The 19,818-nt window shown below is 42.6% G+C and overlaps 1 non-coding gene across 1 annotated transcript; it reads right to left on the bottom strand.

Moving 5' to 3' along the window:
* Positions 1–6,320: 6,320 nt before the first annotated feature.
* Positions 6,321–6,393, bottom strand: Trnaa-cgc (transfer RNA alanine (anticodon CGC)). Its single transcript has one exon. It is a non-coding gene; the product is annotated as a tRNA-Ala (tRNA).
* Between the last annotated feature and the right edge of the window lie 13,425 nt (positions 6,394–19,818).

Genomic DNA, 19,818 nt, shown 5'->3' with positions numbered 1-19,818 from the left:
AAAAAGCGCAGTTGATATCCGTTAGACCTATGGCAGCACCATCTAGCGGGTCAACCATAGTGCCATCTGGTTTCCCCCTTCAAGCTAGACGAGTTTCGTTCTTTGTAGTTTTTTTTGTTTGATGCTTATTTCGTGAGATATTTGGCCCGGTCACTATGAATGGACCACGCTGTATATACACGGGCCGCATAAAAAACGGAACATTTTCGTTCCACATAGATACCTTCATGTCTGTTACTTCAAAATAAACAGTATTTATAGGAAAATTGAAATTGTCAATACATAATTCAGGTTCTGTTCGAAAATTCTTGAAACGTGAAAGAGAGGGACGTTGCAGTAAAAGTTAGAAAATCAAATATTTATCATACAGCGTTAGGAAAAGCAATTTCCTCAGGAAAAGGTAAAATTTTAGAAAAAGTAAAACATAGAACAAAAAAACACGTTTCTGTTGTTGCTAAAAAACTTTAGCACTTGTCAATAATGACAGAATATTCTTATCTTTGATCATGTGAAGAGACGTTCTGTTGAGCACAAAATAACAACAATAATTACATAAATTTTAGTATATTTGTGTATGTTAACTGTAACACCATCAAAAGTAATTGCTTTGGTTGCATAAAACAGCAGCAGTTACACGAGCAGCTAATTATTAATACTTCTAAAACGCAATTTATATTCCATGGGCTAACAGTGAACGACATGGGCTTCTATGTTCAACGCAAACAAACAAGAAAAATAGAGAACTCGTCAAGTCCCAGTTCCTCTCTCACACACTCATTTATTTACGGAAAGGATATTCGGATTTAGGTTATGACATGTTCGATATGCTTGCATCATTTGAATGTATGGTAAGCTTTATTGCATGGTATGTTTTATTGCAAGATCAAGATTTCAGCCTTAAGTCATGATCAAGTGTTCAAATGTCAAAAGTCACCTGCCTTGTGTGGAACACAAGTCATCGTTATACATATCTTCGGTTGCATAAATCTGATTCTTTAAAAAAAAAAAAAAGAGAGAGAGAAAGAGTATATATTTATGATAAGTTAAGTGGCTGGCGTTTACGTAACACACATCACAAAAATGTTCTCACTTTTACTTAACAAAACACCAGGTTTATATTATCGAAGATATATATTTTAACGATGACTTGGGTTCTACACAAGTGAGTTGTTTCCGACATTAGTAACACTTAATAGTGGCTTAAGGCTGAAATACGGACCGTGTAACTAAGCATATCTTTCAGTCAAATAGAGTTATATCTTTCTGAAAATTTTGTATAATTGTCGCTCCACATCAAGGAAAAAATGATCAAATTCATTTATATTTGTATCGTTACCAAATATATCTGCTACAGGTAACCCTAAAATTCACTACGTTATTTACGGACTATACCAAAACTACCGTACCGTAGTTTTGGTAGAGCGCAACAATAATCACTACCTTCCGTTGACAACCTGCTCAATAGGGAATGGTATTGTAGGAAATCTGCCGTGTGAATGTCAAAAGAATTTTCGTTGCGTTACAGTGTGGCAGTTATTGAACTGTATAAAAGAAACGTAAATTAGTTACAAACAACGGCTTCCACACACTTTATTTAACACGTCAACATCACTACAGACATTCGGATTTAGGTTATGACATGTTAGATACGGCTGCAATCATGGGCGATGATGTGGCGTAGACGAATAGCGCATGATCCGCTGAAATGTCGGGATATCGATGCTGTCGATGACCTCCTGAATGGCTGTTTCCAGTTGAGCAATGGTTTTGGGGTTATTGCTGTACACTTTGTCTTTAATATAGCCACACAGAAAGGAGTGTGTTCAGACACGGAGAATATGGCGGCCAACCGAGGCGCATGACAGTGGCCCCTTATTACCCCAGAGCCAGCGGTACCCAAAGTGCTCCGCCAGGATACCAAATACTCTCCTGCTCCGATCGGGTCGAGATCCGTCTTGCGTGAACCGCATCGTATCGCAAACATGGTCACTTTGGATAATGGGGATGAAATCATTTTCCAAGACATTTACGAGCCGTTCGGTAGTCACCGTGCCATCAGGGAACATCCCACCGAATTTTTCCGTGACTGGACACTGCACACCACACAGTCACCCGTTGAGGGTGAAGAGACTTGTCGATCGCGAAATGCGGTTTCTCGGTCCCCGAATGCGCCAATTTTGCGTACTGACGAACGCATCCAAATGATAGTGAGCTTCGTCGCTAAACCAAAGCTCGCAGGTTCCAATCCTTGAATGTGTGTGATGTCCTTAGGTTAGTTAGATTTAAGTAGTTCTCGGGGACTGATGACCTCAGATTTTAAGTCCCATAGTGCTCAGAGCCATTTCAACCTAAGACAGAATGGCAACAAGCGGATTTGAACCGGCGTCCTCCGGTACGTGAGTCCAGTACACTACCACAGCGCGACCTTGAGAAGTGCACTACTGGCAGTTTAAAATTGCTACACCAAGAAGAAATGCAGATGATGAATGGGTGTTCGTTGGACAAATATATTATACTAGAACTGACATATGATTACATTTTCACACAGTTTGGGTGCATAGATCCTGAGAAATCAGTACCCAGAACAACCACTTCTGGCCGTAATAACGGCCTGGATACGCCTGGGCATTGAGTCAAACAGAGCTTGGATAACGTGTACAGGTAGAGCTGCCCACGCAGCTTCAACACGATACCACAGTTCATCAAGAGTAGTGACTGGCGTATTGTGACAAGCCAGTTGTTCGGCCACCATTGACCAGACGTTTTTAATTGGTGAAAGATCTGGAGAATGGGCTGGGTAGGACAACAGTCAAACAATTTGTGTATCCAGAAAGGCCCGTATAGGACCTGCATCATGCAGTCGTGCATTATCCTGCTAAAATGTAGGGTTTCGCAGGGATCGAATGAAGGGTAGAGCCACGGGCCGTAACACATCTGAAATGTAACGTCCACTGTTCAAACTGCCGTCAGTGCCAACAAGAGGTGACCGAGACGTGTAACCAATGACACCCCATACCATCAAGCCGGGTGATACGCCTGTATGGTGATGACGAATACACGCTTCCAATGTGCATTCACCGCGATGTCGCCAAATACGGGTGCGATCATCATGATGCTCTAAACAGAAGCTGGATTCATCCGAAAAAATGACGTTTTCCCATTCGTGCACCCAGTTTACTCGTTGAGTACACCATCGCAGGCGCTCGTGTCTGTGTTACCGCAACCTTGGTCTCCGAGCTGATTGTCCATGCTGCTGCAAACGTCGTCGAACTGGTCGTGCAGATGGTTGTCGTCTTGCAAACGTTCCCATCTGTTGACTCAGGGATCGAGACGTGGCTGCACGATCCGTTACAGCCACGCGGACAAGATGCCTGTCATCTCGATTGCTAATGGTACGAGGCCGTTGTGATTCAGCACGGCGTTCCGTATTACCCTCCTGAACCCACCTATTCCATATTCTGCTAACAGGCATTGGATCTCGACCAACGCGAGCAGCAATGTCGCGATACACAGGTAGTCCCAGTCTTCAAGAAGGGTCGTCGAGCAGATGCGCAAAACTATAGACCTATATCTCTGACGTCGATCTGTTGTAGAATTTTAGAACATGGTTTTTGCTCGAGTATCATGTCGTTTTTGGAAATCCAGAATCTACTATGTAGGAATCAACATGGATCCCGGAAACAGCGATCGTGTGAGACCCAACTCGCTTTATTTGTTCATGAGACCCAGAAAATATTAAATACAAGCTCCCAGGTAGATGCTATTATTCTTGACTTCCGGAAGGCGTTCAATACAGTTCCGCACTGTCGCCTGATAAACAAAATAAGAGACTACGGAATATCAGACCAGCTGTGTGGCTGGACTGAAGAGTTTTTAGCAAACAGAACACAGCATGTTGTTATCAACGGAGAGACGTCTACAGACATTAAAGTAACCTCTGGCGTGCCACAGGGGAGTGTTATGGGACCATTGCTTTTCACAATATATATAAATGACCTAGTAGATAGTGTCGGAAGTTCCATGCGGCTTTTCGCGGATGATGCTATAGTATTCAGAGAAGTTGCCGCATTAGAAAATTGTAACGAAATGCAGGAAGATCTGCAGCGGATAGGCACTTGGTGCAGGGAGTGGCAACTGACCCTTAACATAGACAAATGTAATGTATTGCGAATATATAGAAAGAAGGATCCTTTATTGTATGATTATATGATAGCGGAACAAACACTGGTAGCAGTTACTTCTGTAAAATATCTGGGAGTATGCGTGCGGAACGATTTGAAGTGGAATGATCATATAAAATTAATTGTTGGTAAGGCGGGTACCAGGTTGAGATTCATTGGGAGAGTCCTTAGAAAATGTAGTCCGTCAACAAATGAGGTGGCTTACAAAACTCTCGTTCGACCTATACTTGAGTATTGCGCATCACTGTGGGATCCGTACCAGATCGGGTTGACGGAGGAGGTAGAGAAGATCCAAAGAAGAGCGGCGCGTTTCGTCACAGGGTTATTTGGTAACCGTGATAGCGTTACGGAGATGTTTAACAAACTCAAGTGGCAGACTCTGCAAGAGAGGCGCTCTGCATCGCGGTGTAGCTTGCTCGCCAGGTTTCGAGAGGGTGCGTTTCTGGATGAGGTATCGAATATATTGCTTCCCCCTACTTATACTTCCCGAGGAGATCACGAATGTAAAATTAGAGAGATTAGAGCGCGCACGGAGTCTTTCAGACAGTCGTTCTTCCCGCGAACCATACGCGACTGGAACAGGAAAGGGAGGTAATGACAGTGGCACGTAAAGTGCCCTCCGCCACACACCGTTGGGTGGCTTGCGGAGTATAAATGTAGATATAGATACGATAAACCGCAATCGCGATAGGCTACAATCCGACCTTTATCAAAGTCGGAAACGTGATGGTACGCATTTCTTCTACTTACACGAGGCATCACAACAACGTTTCACCAGGCAGCGCCGGTCAACTGCTGTTTGTGTATGAGAAATCGGTTGGAAACTTTCCTCATGTCAGCACGTTGTAGGTGGCGCCACCTGCGCCAACCTTGTGTGAATGCTCTGAAAAGCTAATCATTTACATATCACAGCACCTTCTTCCTGTCGGTTAAATTTCGCGTCTGTAGCACATCATCTTCGTGGTGTATCAATTTTAGTGGCCAGTAGTGTAATAAAACAGTGGCAAGGGTATTTCACGTGTCTTAAATTATGGCCTGAAGTAAGAGAGGTCGTGAATGTTTTTAAGCTGATCAGGTTGGGTAAATTAATATAACTAAGTGGTTTCCGTATCTGCTGTGCGGTGCTTCGATTTCCAGAAGCGGTTGTGTGTTGTGGGGGGACGGTGGTCTCAAGAGCCGTGGCGTGCGCTAGCGCCGCTTAGGCGAGCCATTACGATGGCCGGTCCGCTCATTTGCATGTGGCGAAGGCCAGTGGCTCGCAGCGTCATTCACCCAGCCGCCGTGTGTGGCTGCGCGGGCGACGCCTGCTGCAGCGGGGCGCCACACACACAGACTCAGACACACACACACACACACACACACACACACTCACAGGTAGCTGGCTGCCTGCCTACCTTTGTCTCGCTGCTGCTAGGCCGATTACTCGTGCTCTGCGTAGCATTTCCATAACAATAAATCCAACCACTACACTAAGGAGATAATATTATAACAACTACACAGGATAATCAGAAAAAGATTAAAGAAAACACAAGATGGTACACAATGGCATACAAGCACAAACTCACTCATAAAATCACCAACATTTTCAAAAGACAGAAAATAAACATAGCATACACAACAGACAAATTATATACAAAAATACACCCCAAAACTGACAAAAAACAGAGACATATACCAGAAAGCAGGTATATACCAGTTACAGTGTACCACTTGTGAAGGCACATACATAGGGCAAACAGGTAGAACATTTGACGTCAGATACAAGGAACACATGAGAGCATGGAAATATGGGTCAAACCACTTCACATTTCCAGAACACCCTAGCGAAAATGACGACAAACCAACCACTAGAGAAGATGACATGAGAATAATTAGAATCAACAATAAAAAGCACCTTCTGACCATGCAAGAAAATTACCACATACATAAAAGCAGAGCAGAGGGGAAAATCCTGTTGAATGATGAGGAGGAGGAGGAGACTAGTGTTTAACGTCCCGTCGACAACGAGGTCATTAGAGACGGAGCACAAGCTCGAGTGGGGGAAGGATGGGGAAGGAAATCGGCCGTGCCCTTTCAAAGGAACCATCCCGGCATTTGCCTGAAGCGATTTAGGGAAATCACGGAAAACCTAAATCAGGATGGCCGGAGACGGGATTGAACCGTCGTCCTCCCGAATGCGAGTCCAGTGTGCTAACCACTGCACCACCTCGCTCGGTTTGAATGATGAAGTACACATCGCAAGCAATTCATTATTTACACTAATAGATAAAATAATAGAATAATGTTCGCAAAAAGGATAAATATAATAATACTGTCCAATGTAATAATAATAGAACCCAACATCTTTACACTCACTCATCCATGACCCCTTCCCAGAATACTGAAAGGAAAAGTCAAAACAGCTGTCACCAAAGTTTTCAGCCACTCGCTAACAGCTAGTACAACAGCAGCCCCCCCCCCCCCCCCCAAGGAATTTTCTCAGTTCGAGTAAGTTCCGGCACTTCGAAGAGCGACTGTAAAAGATTCCCAGTATAAATTTTCATCAAGTCTCCGGGCAGTAACAGCAGAAATTAACATCCGCATGTAGCCCCTGTGGAATGCAAGATACCGATTTCTGGAGATGTCGACCACATCACGTGGTCCGCTGCAGCGCCAGCGGGGATACCTGGTTGTTTGCAGCTGAGTGGAAAGGTCAGTATAAAGTCACCCCATGTCGGCCGCCTCGTGCAGCCACTGAACATCGCCACCTGTCCACAGTCAACTGTCTCTACACTAACCGCTACCACACAGCAGGCATCACTTGCATTCCGGGGCTTACTCGTTACTCCCTTTCTGCTGCAACTACCTTCTCTCTGTCAACATTCTGCCTCAACTTTTCATCAAACCCTCTCAAACCGACCTTCCTTTGGCATATTTATAAACTGGAGAACCAAAAATATTGGAACACCTGCCTAATATCGTGTAGGGTCCTCGCAAGCACTCAGATGTGCCACAACACGACGTGACAGGGACTGGAGGTCTGCCCGCATCTCGTGGTCGTGCGGTAGCGTTCTCGCTTCCCACGCCCGGGTTCCCGGGTTCGATTCCCGGCGGGGTCAGGGATTTTCTCTGCCTCGTGATGGCTGGGTGTTGTGTGCTGTCCTTAGGTTAGTTAGGTTTAAGTAGTTCTAGGGGACTGATGACCATAGATGTTAAGTCCCGTAGTGCTCAGAGCCATTTGAGCCATTTTTGACTGGAGGTCTCTTCTGAACAGCACGTTGGAAGGCATCCCAGATATGCTCAGTAACGTTCATGTCTCGGGAATTTGGTGGCCAGCGGAAGCGTTTTACTCAGACGAGTATTCCTGGAGCCATTCTGTAGCAATTCTGGACGTGTGGACTGTTGCATTGTCCTGCTGAAATTTTCCAAGTCCGTCGGAATGCACAATGGATGTGAACAGATGCAGGTGATCAGACAGGATTCCTACATACGTGTCACCTGTGAGAGTCGTATCTGGGAGTGTCAGGGGTCCCATATCATTCCAACTGTGCACGCCCCACACCATTACAGAGCCTCAACAGCTTGAACAGTCCCCTGCTGACATGAAGCGTCCATGGATTCATGAGGTTGTTTCCATTTCCGTACAAGTCCGTCCGCTCTATACAATCTGAAACAAGACTGTTCCGACCAGGCAACATGTTTCCCGTCATCAACAGTACCATGTAGATGTTGACGGGCCCAGCTTTGTATTGTGCAGACATCAAGGGTACACGAGTGGGCCTTCCGCTCCGGGATCCTATGTCGATGATGTTTCGTTTAATGGTACACACACCGACACTTGTTGATGGCCCAGTATTGAAACCTGCAGCAATTTACGGAATGGTTGCACTTCTGTCACGTTGAACGATTCTCTTCAGTCGTCGTTGGTCTCTTTTTCCGGCCGCAGCGATGTCGGCGATTTGATGTTGTACCCGATTCCTGATATTCACGGTACGCTCGTGAAACGGTCGTACGGGGAAATCCCCACTTCATCACTACCTCGGAGATGATGTGGCCCATCGCTCGTGCGCCAGCTATAGCACGACTTTCAAACTCGGTTAAATCTTGATAACGTACCATTGTAGCAGCAATAACCGATCTAACAACTGCAGCAGACACTTGTTGTCTTATATAGCCATTGCAGATCGCAGCTCCGCATTTTGCATATTTACATATCTCTGTATTTGAATACGCATGCCTGTACCAGTTTCTTGGGCGTTTCAGTGTATTAGTATAATATTGGTATATCACATATCATATCATACCATCGTATTAGTAAGTTCAGCACCTTACATGTTTCCAGCGGACATAAACCTGATTTTAATGATTGCTTTTGTTATGATCAAACTACAATCGTCTGACGATAACTGTACATTCTCCGATTGTTCAGATACATGGCTTGTGTGAAGTTCACTTTGTTGTATGAAAAAATAAAAAGATTTACGTAACTCGATAAAATATCTTGCAACTGTCATTTACTATTAAACCGTCACTTGATGCACTAACTAATAAACTTTTCTCTTGAAGTACAGTGTTTACCATATACAGTACTACATATCCATCTGAGACTTGAATAACACTTTAATCCTACGCGACGAAACTGACTGACGTCACGAAATGGGCGGAGCCCTTCCATGCTCAACTCTATATTGACTTCCGTGTGAGGGTGTTGCTGTGCTGAGACAGAGGGCGTGTCTTCTTCAGCCTCTCCCACTCGTCATTGTAAATTGCAGCGAGACAGTGCTAATATCTGTGGTAACGACAAGCATTGCCAATTTTGATGTGGCAACGCGATCTCTGGACAGTACCACAGTTTTATTTTAATTACTGTCTCCATTCTGAATGTGTTTCTAGACAAAACCTGTATTGCATTTGACTACATTCTTTTTACCTGTACCATTGTTCATTCAAGAACTTTGCGTTTAGCGTCATAAATTTACTGTGAATAAGTCTATATCATACTTATTTTCATTTTATGTTACCAGTCAGTTTTATTTGTTTTATGTTTAATTTAGCGCGCTATATCGCGTTTCGAACATGTTTTGTTCAACTTCAGGTGTTCATAGATAGAGAAAATAGTTATTTAAAAATATAATATCTTAAACTAAATTAGCAAATGACATTTTGTATATTATATATACATTAAATGTATTTGCAAAGGCGAATGTGAACTTCCATCAGCTGCATAATGAAATGACAACGAATATTTGTGCGGACCGGGATTCGAACCCGTACTTATAGCGAGCGGTCGCCTTACCATTTGGCTATCCGGTCACAACTCACAGCCAGACCCACAATTCCTTATAACGTCAACCATGTGTTGTAGCAATCAGTACTCGTACATTCATAACGTACATTCTGGTAGAGGGCAGATATTTTACTCGAAAGTCGCTTGCCCCGTGTAGGCGGATAAGTACGATATTGTAGTGCCTTTATTGCTGCGAATTACGATGAAAAGTTCTTTCGGGCATGCGTGCATGTCTGAAGAAACTTTGCACTGTAATTCGGAATAACACAGGCACTGCAGTCTCGTCTTTCGTTTGTTGTTCACAGCTGGTGTGCCTATTGGGGCAATATGCTCCAGTTGCACACCAGAAGCCAATAAACAGAAAGTCCTATATCAGTTTAGTTTTAGACATTTTGATTTGGTACATTATAAAAGGTTTTTGAAAGCCTGCGACTGTAGAAACAATAGGTTTGTTTATAAATAAATGAATCTTCTGCTACCAGTCACGATTTTTCTTTATTTTACTTTTTGCACGACGCGTTTCGAGAAATAATTCCCATTTTCAAGTGCGTTATTTTGTGTGTATTAAGCCATTTCTTTGATGTTGTCAGTGTGTGTGAATGTGCTTCATTTCGTTGACTTTTACTGCAATCGCTTGTTTCTTATGTATTCCCCTGGAGTTTATCTATCATCTCCGTAACGCTTTCGCGATTACTAAATGATCCTGTAACGAAGCGCGCTGCTCTCCGTTGGATCTTCTCTATCTCTTCTATGAACCCTATTTGGTACGGATCCCACACTGGTGAGCAATATAAAAACAGTGGGTGAACAAGTGTACTGTAACCTACTTCCTTTGTTTTCGAATTGTATTTCCTTAGGATTCTTCCAAAGAATCTCAGTCTGGCATCTGCTTTACCGACGATCAACATTATATGATCATTCCATTTTAAATCACTCCTAATGCCTACTCCCACATAATTTATGGAATTAACTGCGTCCAGTTGCTAACCTGCTATTTTGTAGCTAAATGATAAGGGAACTATCTTTCTATGTATTCGCAGCACATTACAATTGTCTACATTGAGATTCAATTGCCATTCCCTGCACCATGCGTCAATTCGTCGTAGATCCTCCTGCATTTCAGTACAATTTTCCTATTGTTACAACCTCTCGATATACTACAGCATCATCCGCAAAAAGCCTCAGCGAACTTCCGATGTCATCCACAAGGTCGTTTATGCATATTGTGAATAGCAACGGCCCTACGACACTCCCCTGCGGCACACCTGAAATCAGTCTTACTTCCGAAGACTTATCTCCATTGAGAATGACATGCTTCTGTTATCTAGGAACTCTTCAATCCAATCACAGAATTGATCTCATAGCCCATATGCCCTTACTTTGTTCATTAAACGACTGTGGGGAGCTGTATCAAACGCCTTGCGGAAGTCAAGAAACACGGCATCTACCTGGGAACCCGTGTCTATAGCCCTCTGAATCTCGTGGACGAATAGCGCGAGCTGGGTTTCACACGATCGTCTTTTTCGAAACCCATGCTGATTCCTACAGAGTAGATTTCTAGTCTCCAGAAAAGTCAATATACGTGTTCCAAAATTCTACAACTGATCGACGTTAGAGATATAGGTCTGTAGTTCTGCACATCTGTTCGACGTCCCTTTTTGAAAACGGGGATGACATGTGGCCTTTTGCAATCCTTTGGAACGCTACGCTCTCCTAGAGGCCTACGGTACACCGCTGCAAGAAGGGGGGCACGTTCCTTCGCGTACTCCGTGTAAAATCGAACTGGTACCCCATCAGGTCCAGCGGCCTTTCCTCTTTTGAGCGATTTTGCTTCCATTGCTCCATAGTCCATGTTTTACGGCTTCGGCACCATGTCTTTAGGAATCCAGCATTTGCGTAACTGATGTGAGGTTTTGGAATTCAAGCTCGCCCTGCAGTTCCCTGCTTCTAGAACTCATTTCGTGTTCCTTTGGTGCTGACACGGTTCGCGAGAGCGTGATTCATTTCTACAGTGACTTTGGCAGCTGTCGTCTCCTTATTTTTTGCACAGCCGTCTTCAAAGACTGTCTGTCACGATCGCCCAATACACACTTTCTTCCACGTTGTAACTTAGCAGATGTTGTTTTTCTGCTTTCCCTCTATGCTGTAAATGTTTGACACGTTGCCTCTTGAAACGTTACACACTTCGGCTACTTCTAATTCACTTATCTCCCACATAATGCGCTCGCAACTACACGGAACACTGTTGTGACCACAGCTGACACTTGCAAAGAATTGAGGACATTGCGCAAGCGTCGTTTGTTGTCAAATAAAACAGCGGAACCTGAAGGCTTGACTAGCATTGCATTCATCTTCCAACATACATTCCTCGCAATGTTTCCATATTTTTGTCCAATCTAATGTGTCGTTAGAATTCAGTTTTATCTGTTGTTCGGTTGTGTATGGAAACTTTATTAATTACATGTGTTGATTATTCTGTGTCTGGATTTCTAGCTTCCCTGTTGAAGTGAGCACATGACGTTGTGACGGCTCTGTCTTCGCTTATTTTAACTACCGCTAACGTAAGGTGATGTTGAGGGTATTATATTAGGAAATGAGACACTTAAAGTAGTAAAGGAGTTTTTCTATTTGGGGAGCAAAATAACTGATGATGGTCGAAGTAGAGAGGATATAAAATGTAGACTGGCAATGGCAAGGAAAGCGTTTCTGAAGAAGAGAAATTTGTTAACATCGAGTATAGATTTAAGTGTCAGGAAGTCATTTCTGAAAGGATTTGTATGGAGTGTAGCCATGTATGGAAGTGAAACATGGACGATAAATAGTTTGGACAAGAAGAGAATAGAAGCTTTCGAAATTTGGTGCTACAGAAGAATGCTGAAGATTAGATGGGTAGATCACATAACTAATGAGGAGGTATTGAATAGGATTGGGGAGAAGAGGAGTTTGTGGCACAACTTGACCAGAAGAAGGGATCGTTTGGTAGGACATGTTCTGAGGCATCAAGGGATCACCAATTTAGTATTGGAGGGCAGCGTGGAGGGTAAAAATCGTAGGGGGAGATCAAGAGATGAATACTACAGATTCAGAAGGATGTAGGTTGCAGTAGGTACTGGGAGATGAAGAAGCTTACACAGGATAGAGTAGCATGGAGAGCTGCATCAAACCAGTCTCAGGACTGAAGACCACAACAACAACAACGTAAGGAATAGAATAACTACGTCTCGTAACTGTCTAGGACAGAATATCCGCGTTCAAAAAATGGTTCAAATTGATCTAAGCACTATGGGACATCTGAGGTCATCAGTCCCCTAGACGTAGAACTGCTTAAATCTAACTAATCTAAGGACATCACACACATCCATGCCCGAGGCAGGATTCGAACCTAATACGTAGCAGCAGCGCGGTTCCGGACTGAAGCACCTAGCACCGCTCGGTCACAGCGGCCGGCGGAATATCCGACTCAAGCGTCTGTTTCAGCCAACGGTGTATGATCATGATCAAACTCTTCGCTTTTCGTTATGCAGGAATAAACTTCATGAGAGTGAAGACACCAAGGCAGCACAATTTAACACAACTTTTCGACCTTTTCTGAGACATCAATTTCCAATAGCGACCTCCACATGGATTGGAGTTTTAGAACAATTAAGCTCGATACTGTGGACACAATCGTATCATTTACAGGACAGGGTCGTCAACAGAATAAAAATAAAACAGTTGTGAATGAGACTATGATCGATACTTTTTATGTTTCCAGTTCCTCTGTTTCTAATGTGTGGTGCAAAGGCTAAAAAAGTTGTGCACTTCCTTTGAATTCGACAGTACAGTCAATTTGTGTAGGATTGTGTTACTTGCGGTAAAGACGTAATGGAGATAAGTATAGATATTTTTATATGTGTGTTTGTTGTTTTTCCTCTGCATCGAACAGTCTTCCCACATACACGTAAAAAATTTTACGACCTTATATTTTCTGCATAGTCGTAATGATACACCACTGACTGAACTATGTCTGTCAGCACAGACTACCCGTTTTGCGTCCATGTGTCCACACTTCATCACCTGAGCTGCTGCATACGGGAAAAATAAGCCTGCTCTTGTCACGTGTACTTTGAGGTACAAACCAGTCTAAAAACATATGTCCGCAGCTCGTGACCTAGTGGCTAGCGTTGCTGTCTCTGTCTCACGCGGTCCTGGGTTTGATTCCTGGCCGGGTTGGGGACTTTCTCTGCCTGGGGACTGGATGTTTGTGTTCTCCTCGTTATTTCATCGTAATCATCATCATCATCATTCGTGACAGTGGCTAGATTGGACTGTGTGTAAGTAGGCTGTTTAGGTTGTTATATTGGTAACGCCACGTAGCGCTCAGTATGTAAATCACTGGTTGTGCTGTGTGCAGTCTGTGGCTAGTTTGCATTGTTGTCTGCCATTGTAGTGTTGGGCAGCTGGATGTGAACAGCGCGTAGCGTTGCGCAGTTGGAGGTGAGCCGCCAGCAGTGGTGGATGTGGGGAGAGAGATGGCGGAGTTTTGAAATTTGTTAGACTGGATGTCATGAACATGTATATTATGGTTTTTCAACACTATTAAGGTAAATACATTGTTTGTTCTCTATTAAAATCTTTCATTTGCTAACTGTGTCTATCAGTAGTTAGTGCCTTCCGTAGTTTGAATCTTTTATTTAGCTGGCAGTAGTGGCGCTCGCTGTATTGCGGTAGTTCGAGTAACGAAGATTTTTGGTGAGGTAAGTGATTTGTGAAAGGTACAGGTTAATGTTAGACAGGGCCATTCCTTTGTATTCCTTCATATATGAAACGTCCCCTTTGAAAAATTATAGACGACTGTGCTTAAACTGACACACAATATTTTTAGCGCAACGCAGTCTGACTTTCAGGAATCCCTACAAAGGAATGGCCCTGTCTAACATTAACCTGTACCTTTCACAAATCACTTACCTCACCAAAAATCTTCGTTACTCGAACTACCGCAATACAGCGAGTGCCACTACTGCCAGCTAAATAAAAGATTCAAACTACGGAAGGCACTAACTACTGATAGGCATAGTTAGCAAATGAAAGATTTTAATAGAGAACAAACAATGTATTTACCTTAATAGTGTTGAAAAACCATAATATACATGTTCATGACATCCAGTCTAACAAATTTCAAAACTCCGCCATCTCTCTCCCCACATCCACCACTGCTGGCGGCTCACCTCCAACTGCGCAACGCTACGCGCTGTTCACATCCAGCTGCCCAACACTACAATGGCAGACAACAATGCAAACTAGCGACAGACTGCACACAGCACAACCAGTGATTTACATACAGAGCACTACGTGGCGTTACCAATATAACAACCTAAACAGCCTACTTACATGTGTAAACATTGGGACTTCGTAGAGGCGTTGATGACTTCGCAGTTGAGCGCCGAGCCAACCAAACATCATCATCATCATCTAAAAACATATGAGCGGTAACGAGTGTAAACAACGTAAATACTGATGTAATGTTGTTCATTACACCGTCCTCAGTCACCAACAGAAATATCTGCACTTACACCCGTTACAACCTGTCTCAAGAGTTTTCATGTTTACGGACGAAAGGAATGTCATTTTAAAGCATCCGCAAATATACCACATTGTTCACATTCGTGTTTACTACGACAACTATTACGTATTAAAATGACAGATTTACAACTGTCTGCACCGACGAAGGGTGATGGTGTAAATTTACGAGTATAATATTGCGGACTTAAAACAAATTCAGCCGGTCGTGGTGTAAGTAACCGCGATTTTACAACTGCTCGGATGGAAAATGGAAGTACCTTCCGAAATTTTGGGATTTGTAACCTGACACTGGCTTAGCCGTATGTCTACACGTCCAGGTAGTCCGTAGGCGCTATCAGGCAACTAAAATATTGCCTTTCCACAAAGCACGCGAAAAGAATTCGTTACTGATCACGTTTCGTGTTTTGAAGTCCTTCAGGAATGAATATCACGGCCCTAGGAAGCGTATAAGCTTTCCAGGAACTTGGATGCTTGAGCATCAGGACAGTAGCTGGAAGATGTACGATGAAGTGTAAACCCAGATAAACAGTTTAACTGAAGATCGATGAAGCGGCGCATAAGCACTATTTACTCGCCGGACTGAAACATGCTGAACATCCGTGGAATGGAAACGGCGGCTACGCAGCAGCTACCGGCGACTCTCCATTGAGGTTAATGGCGGTCGATGCTCCTCGTTTCTGGTCAATGACTCCAGCTACATTAAGGACGCCGATGTGAGAGTCTGGACCTAGAATCGGGACATACTTTACCTGGTGCTCTCCTCTTCATTTCTTGACAGTTCCGACATTATGCTGTTTCTCGGCATCTCCTTCATTTACTTCCCCAAAATGTTTGCTCCCAGTTCATTTATTTAGTAGTTTAAACGTTAGACAAAAGACCAAAAATTTTTATTTTTATTGTATGAGTGGCTGCTTTCTGGTTTCGTCTGTGAAGGATTTTTTTTTCTTGAATCGTTGCTAAATTTTCTTCTTACCAGCATAATCCTTGTTAACCTTCTGGAAAGCCGCATTCTCCATTGATTTGCAGAGTTCTGTATATCATCAAGCGTGTCTCGCTTTCGCAGTTATAGATCAACGCTGTTGTTTTCCTTTCTGTACTGAACGACTTATTCTCTGACACCGCAAACACAGTTTTGCTGTTACAGCTGTTTTCCTGATTTGCTTGCAGCATCTCTAGTCTCTATTCTGTGGTTAAGGTACCTAGTTAAGGAAATTTATGAATTTCCCTATTTATTTCAGTTTAGATGTCAGCGTTCTTCTCATATTTATCTTTCTTCTCGATTAAAAATTAAATTACAGCTCGAATGTTTTTCAAATCGTTGCGACGTTGGTTTGTTGTGCTCGTCAGTGTGAAGACTGGTTTGTCGAAGCTCCGTCGCTCGCCCATTCTGTAGAAGCCTCTTCATCTCTACGCAACTACTGCCATCTTTATCCATTTAAAACTGTTGTAGTTAGAGGATAGGGTATCAAGGAACACTTGATATTTTCTGGTCGGTGATATTGGGTTTTGTGTGACTTTCGTAGATCTTTCGCATTCTACACATTACAACCTACCTGGACAGCAAGGAGCAAATAAAAAGCAGACTAGAGACTAGCACTGGCAAATGGTTCAAATGGCTTTGAACAGTATGGGATTTAACTTCTGAGGTCATCAGTCCCCTAGAACTTAGAACTACTTAAACCTGACTAACCTAAGGACATGACACGCATCCATGCCCGAGGCAGGATTCGAACCTGCGACCGTAGCGGTCGAGCGGTTCCAGACAGAAGCGCCTAGAACCGCTCGGCCACTCCGACCGGCAGCAGTGGCTAGTTGGGCATTCCTTGCCAAGAGAGATCTAATAGAAATTTGTAAGAATGTACATCGTTGTATGATACTGAAACGTGGACTAGGTGAAAATAGGAACAGAAGAGAATCGAAGCACTTCGGACGTTGTGCATCAGGAGAATATCGAAAATTATGTGGACTGATAAGGTAAGAGATGGGGAGGTTCTCCGTAGAATCAGTGAGGAAAGGAATAAATGGAAAACCTTGACAAGAAGAATGGGCACTATGGTAGAACATTTGTTAAGACATCAGAAATTACCTTCCATGGTAATAGAGAGAACTGTGCATGGGGGCTTAATTATATAAAATGCAAATATTTTTAGTAGCTGTGGGCCCGATTACGCAAGTCTCGTAAACGGCTGGCCCTGACTAGTATTATTACGCAATCCGACTGCATGAAACAACAACAAAGAATGAAATGAAAATTTCAGTTAATACAATTAATTAATTAAGTCCCCAGCAACTATAAAACCTACGAAACCAACAAAGCACAAGTGTAGCTGTTCTGTATGTGGTAGTATGACTCAACGCACATCTGGCACGGTTGTTCTTCAACAAAACAAGAATTTTTAAATACCAATTATACTGACGTGATAAAAGAAAATTAGAAATACTATAATTGTGCAAGAAAACCAAAATTACACTCTAATACAAGAACACAAGCCAGATGCTTTGTTGACTGAACCTGTAATGACACATTATTCAGGACACTGAAAGAATAAAAGAACATAGTGTTGTATTACCTTCATATATATTGACGAAAAGCACTCAGATCATTACAATATCTCCATTGGAATAACATCTGCTATCTCTCCCATCAAATAACTGCATAAACATGGAACAACACTCTCCACTACCACATCTCACTCCAACTTCACGACAAGCAGTGTCCACCACAGCTTCTCGGCAAGAACTGCTTGCCGCTACGTCTCAATAATCACTGCCAGTGGAGGCGGCGGAACAATACTCTCTGGCGCGATCTCTGGCGCTGTGGCTCAGTGTAGCCACCTTTCGTATGCCCCTCCTCCACGGGCTAGAATTTGATGGTATTTTTGCCAGCATTGGTGGTGAAAATACCACCAAATTCGTCAAAAAAAAATACAGACAAAATTAAAAGATAATATTAACACGTAAATATCATATAACTAGATAAAATTTTGGCTTTGCACTGACCTTACAATAGCCTAATATATAAAATACAGTAACGAATACAAATTTTTTCATACATATGACTTTACATAATAGTTTACACAAATATCATGTGGTTAAAAGTTCAATCAATAGCGTCAGCAATGACGAATATGTACAGGTAAGAGTCTCATAACTTTTCACAAACAGTATTACACAAAAAATCAGTTTATACAAATATTCACATAAATCCATTCCATAGTTCAAGAAACAAGTAGTTGACAGTTCCAGCAGTAGCACCCAGCAATGTTGAATAGGTGCTACAGCAACAAGTGACATCATCTCAGTAGAAGCAGTCCATCAGTGGCACCCAGCAATGTCGAGTAGGTGCAGACACCATCAGGTGACATCATTTCAGTAGAAGCAGTCCATCAGTGGCACCCAGCAATGTCGAGTAGGTGCAGACACCATCAGGTGACATCATTTCAGTAGAAGCAGTCCATCAGTGGCACCCAGCATTGTGGAACAGGTGCAAACAGCATCAGGTGACATCATTTCAGTAGAAGCAGTCCATCAGTGGCACCCAGCATTGTGGAACAGGTGCAGACAGCATCAGGTGACATCATTTCAGCAGAAGCAGTTCATCAGTGGCACCCAGCAATGTTGAGTAGGTGCAAACACCGACAAATGACATCATTTCCATAGAAGTAGCTCCATCTGTGCACCCAGTATTGTTGAGTAGGTGCAGAGAGCAACAAGTGACATCATTTCAATAAAAGCAGTTCCATCAGTTGCACCCAGCAATGATGAGCAGGTGCAGAGAGCAGTCCATCATATTCACTATCACTGATCACACTGTTCATCACAGTTTATAAGCAGAAATTAAACATATCCTATTGGCACCAATCATGTAGAAAAAGTACAAGTAACAGTCCATAATATTCACTATCACTGATCACACTGTTCATCAGCAGAAATTAAACATGTCCTAGTGGCACCAATCATGTAGAAAAAGTACAAGCAACAGTCCATAATATTTACTATCACTGATCACACAGTTCATCAGCAAAAATTAAACATTTCTAAGTGTCACACATCATGTTGAAAAGTGCACGTAACAGTTCATAATATTCACCATCACTACTCAGACAGTTCAGGAATGAACAATAGTTTGAATACACATACAAATGCTTTTACACTAAACATACAAATCATAACAAACACACAAATGATGTCAGATAATTGTCATATTAACTATTACAGGTACACAAACATCAGTAAACCCATAATATTTATGGGTGTCAGTGAAAGCCACTACAAACAAATAAAATAATATTTAGGCGATAGGTGGGTAGGATTAGGAAAGGAAAACACACAAAACACACTCACTCATCTTTCATCCACATTAAGTACTACTGTGTAATTGAATAGTGTTAACTGTGTAATTGCAATTCTGTCAAAATTTGATGTTCATCATGTGTATCAAGTGGTAGTGGCAGCAATGTATAATAGTCAATAATAATTAAGTCAACATCATAGTCATCATGTCAAGACCAATGTTTGCCAAGCCAGATCAAAATGTACGGTTGCTGAACAACTGTCAGTGTGCCAAGATATGCAAATACTTCCTCTCTCAAAAAAAAAAAAAAAAAAAAAAAAAAAAAATATGTTCTGCTTAGTGATTTAACAAAGTGTGTGTAGACAATCTTCCTTCCACTTTAGTGTTCTAGTCTGCTATCTTCATCCTCCTTGTTCCATATAGACCAACAAAAAAATATGCACCTCACTTACTTTACCTCTTATCCACCAAAACTCCAATAATCATTAGCAGCACATAATCTCAATACCTCAATA

This window comes from Schistocerca cancellata, chromosome 3 (genome assembly GCF_023864275.1).
Source record: "Schistocerca cancellata isolate TAMUIC-IGC-003103 chromosome 3, iqSchCanc2.1, whole genome shotgun sequence".
NCBI lineage: Eukaryota > Metazoa > Arthropoda > Insecta > Orthoptera > Acrididae > Schistocerca > Schistocerca cancellata.
The sequence above is the reverse complement of the archived record's forward strand: the minus strand, read 5'-3'. Positions and strand labels throughout refer to the sequence as shown.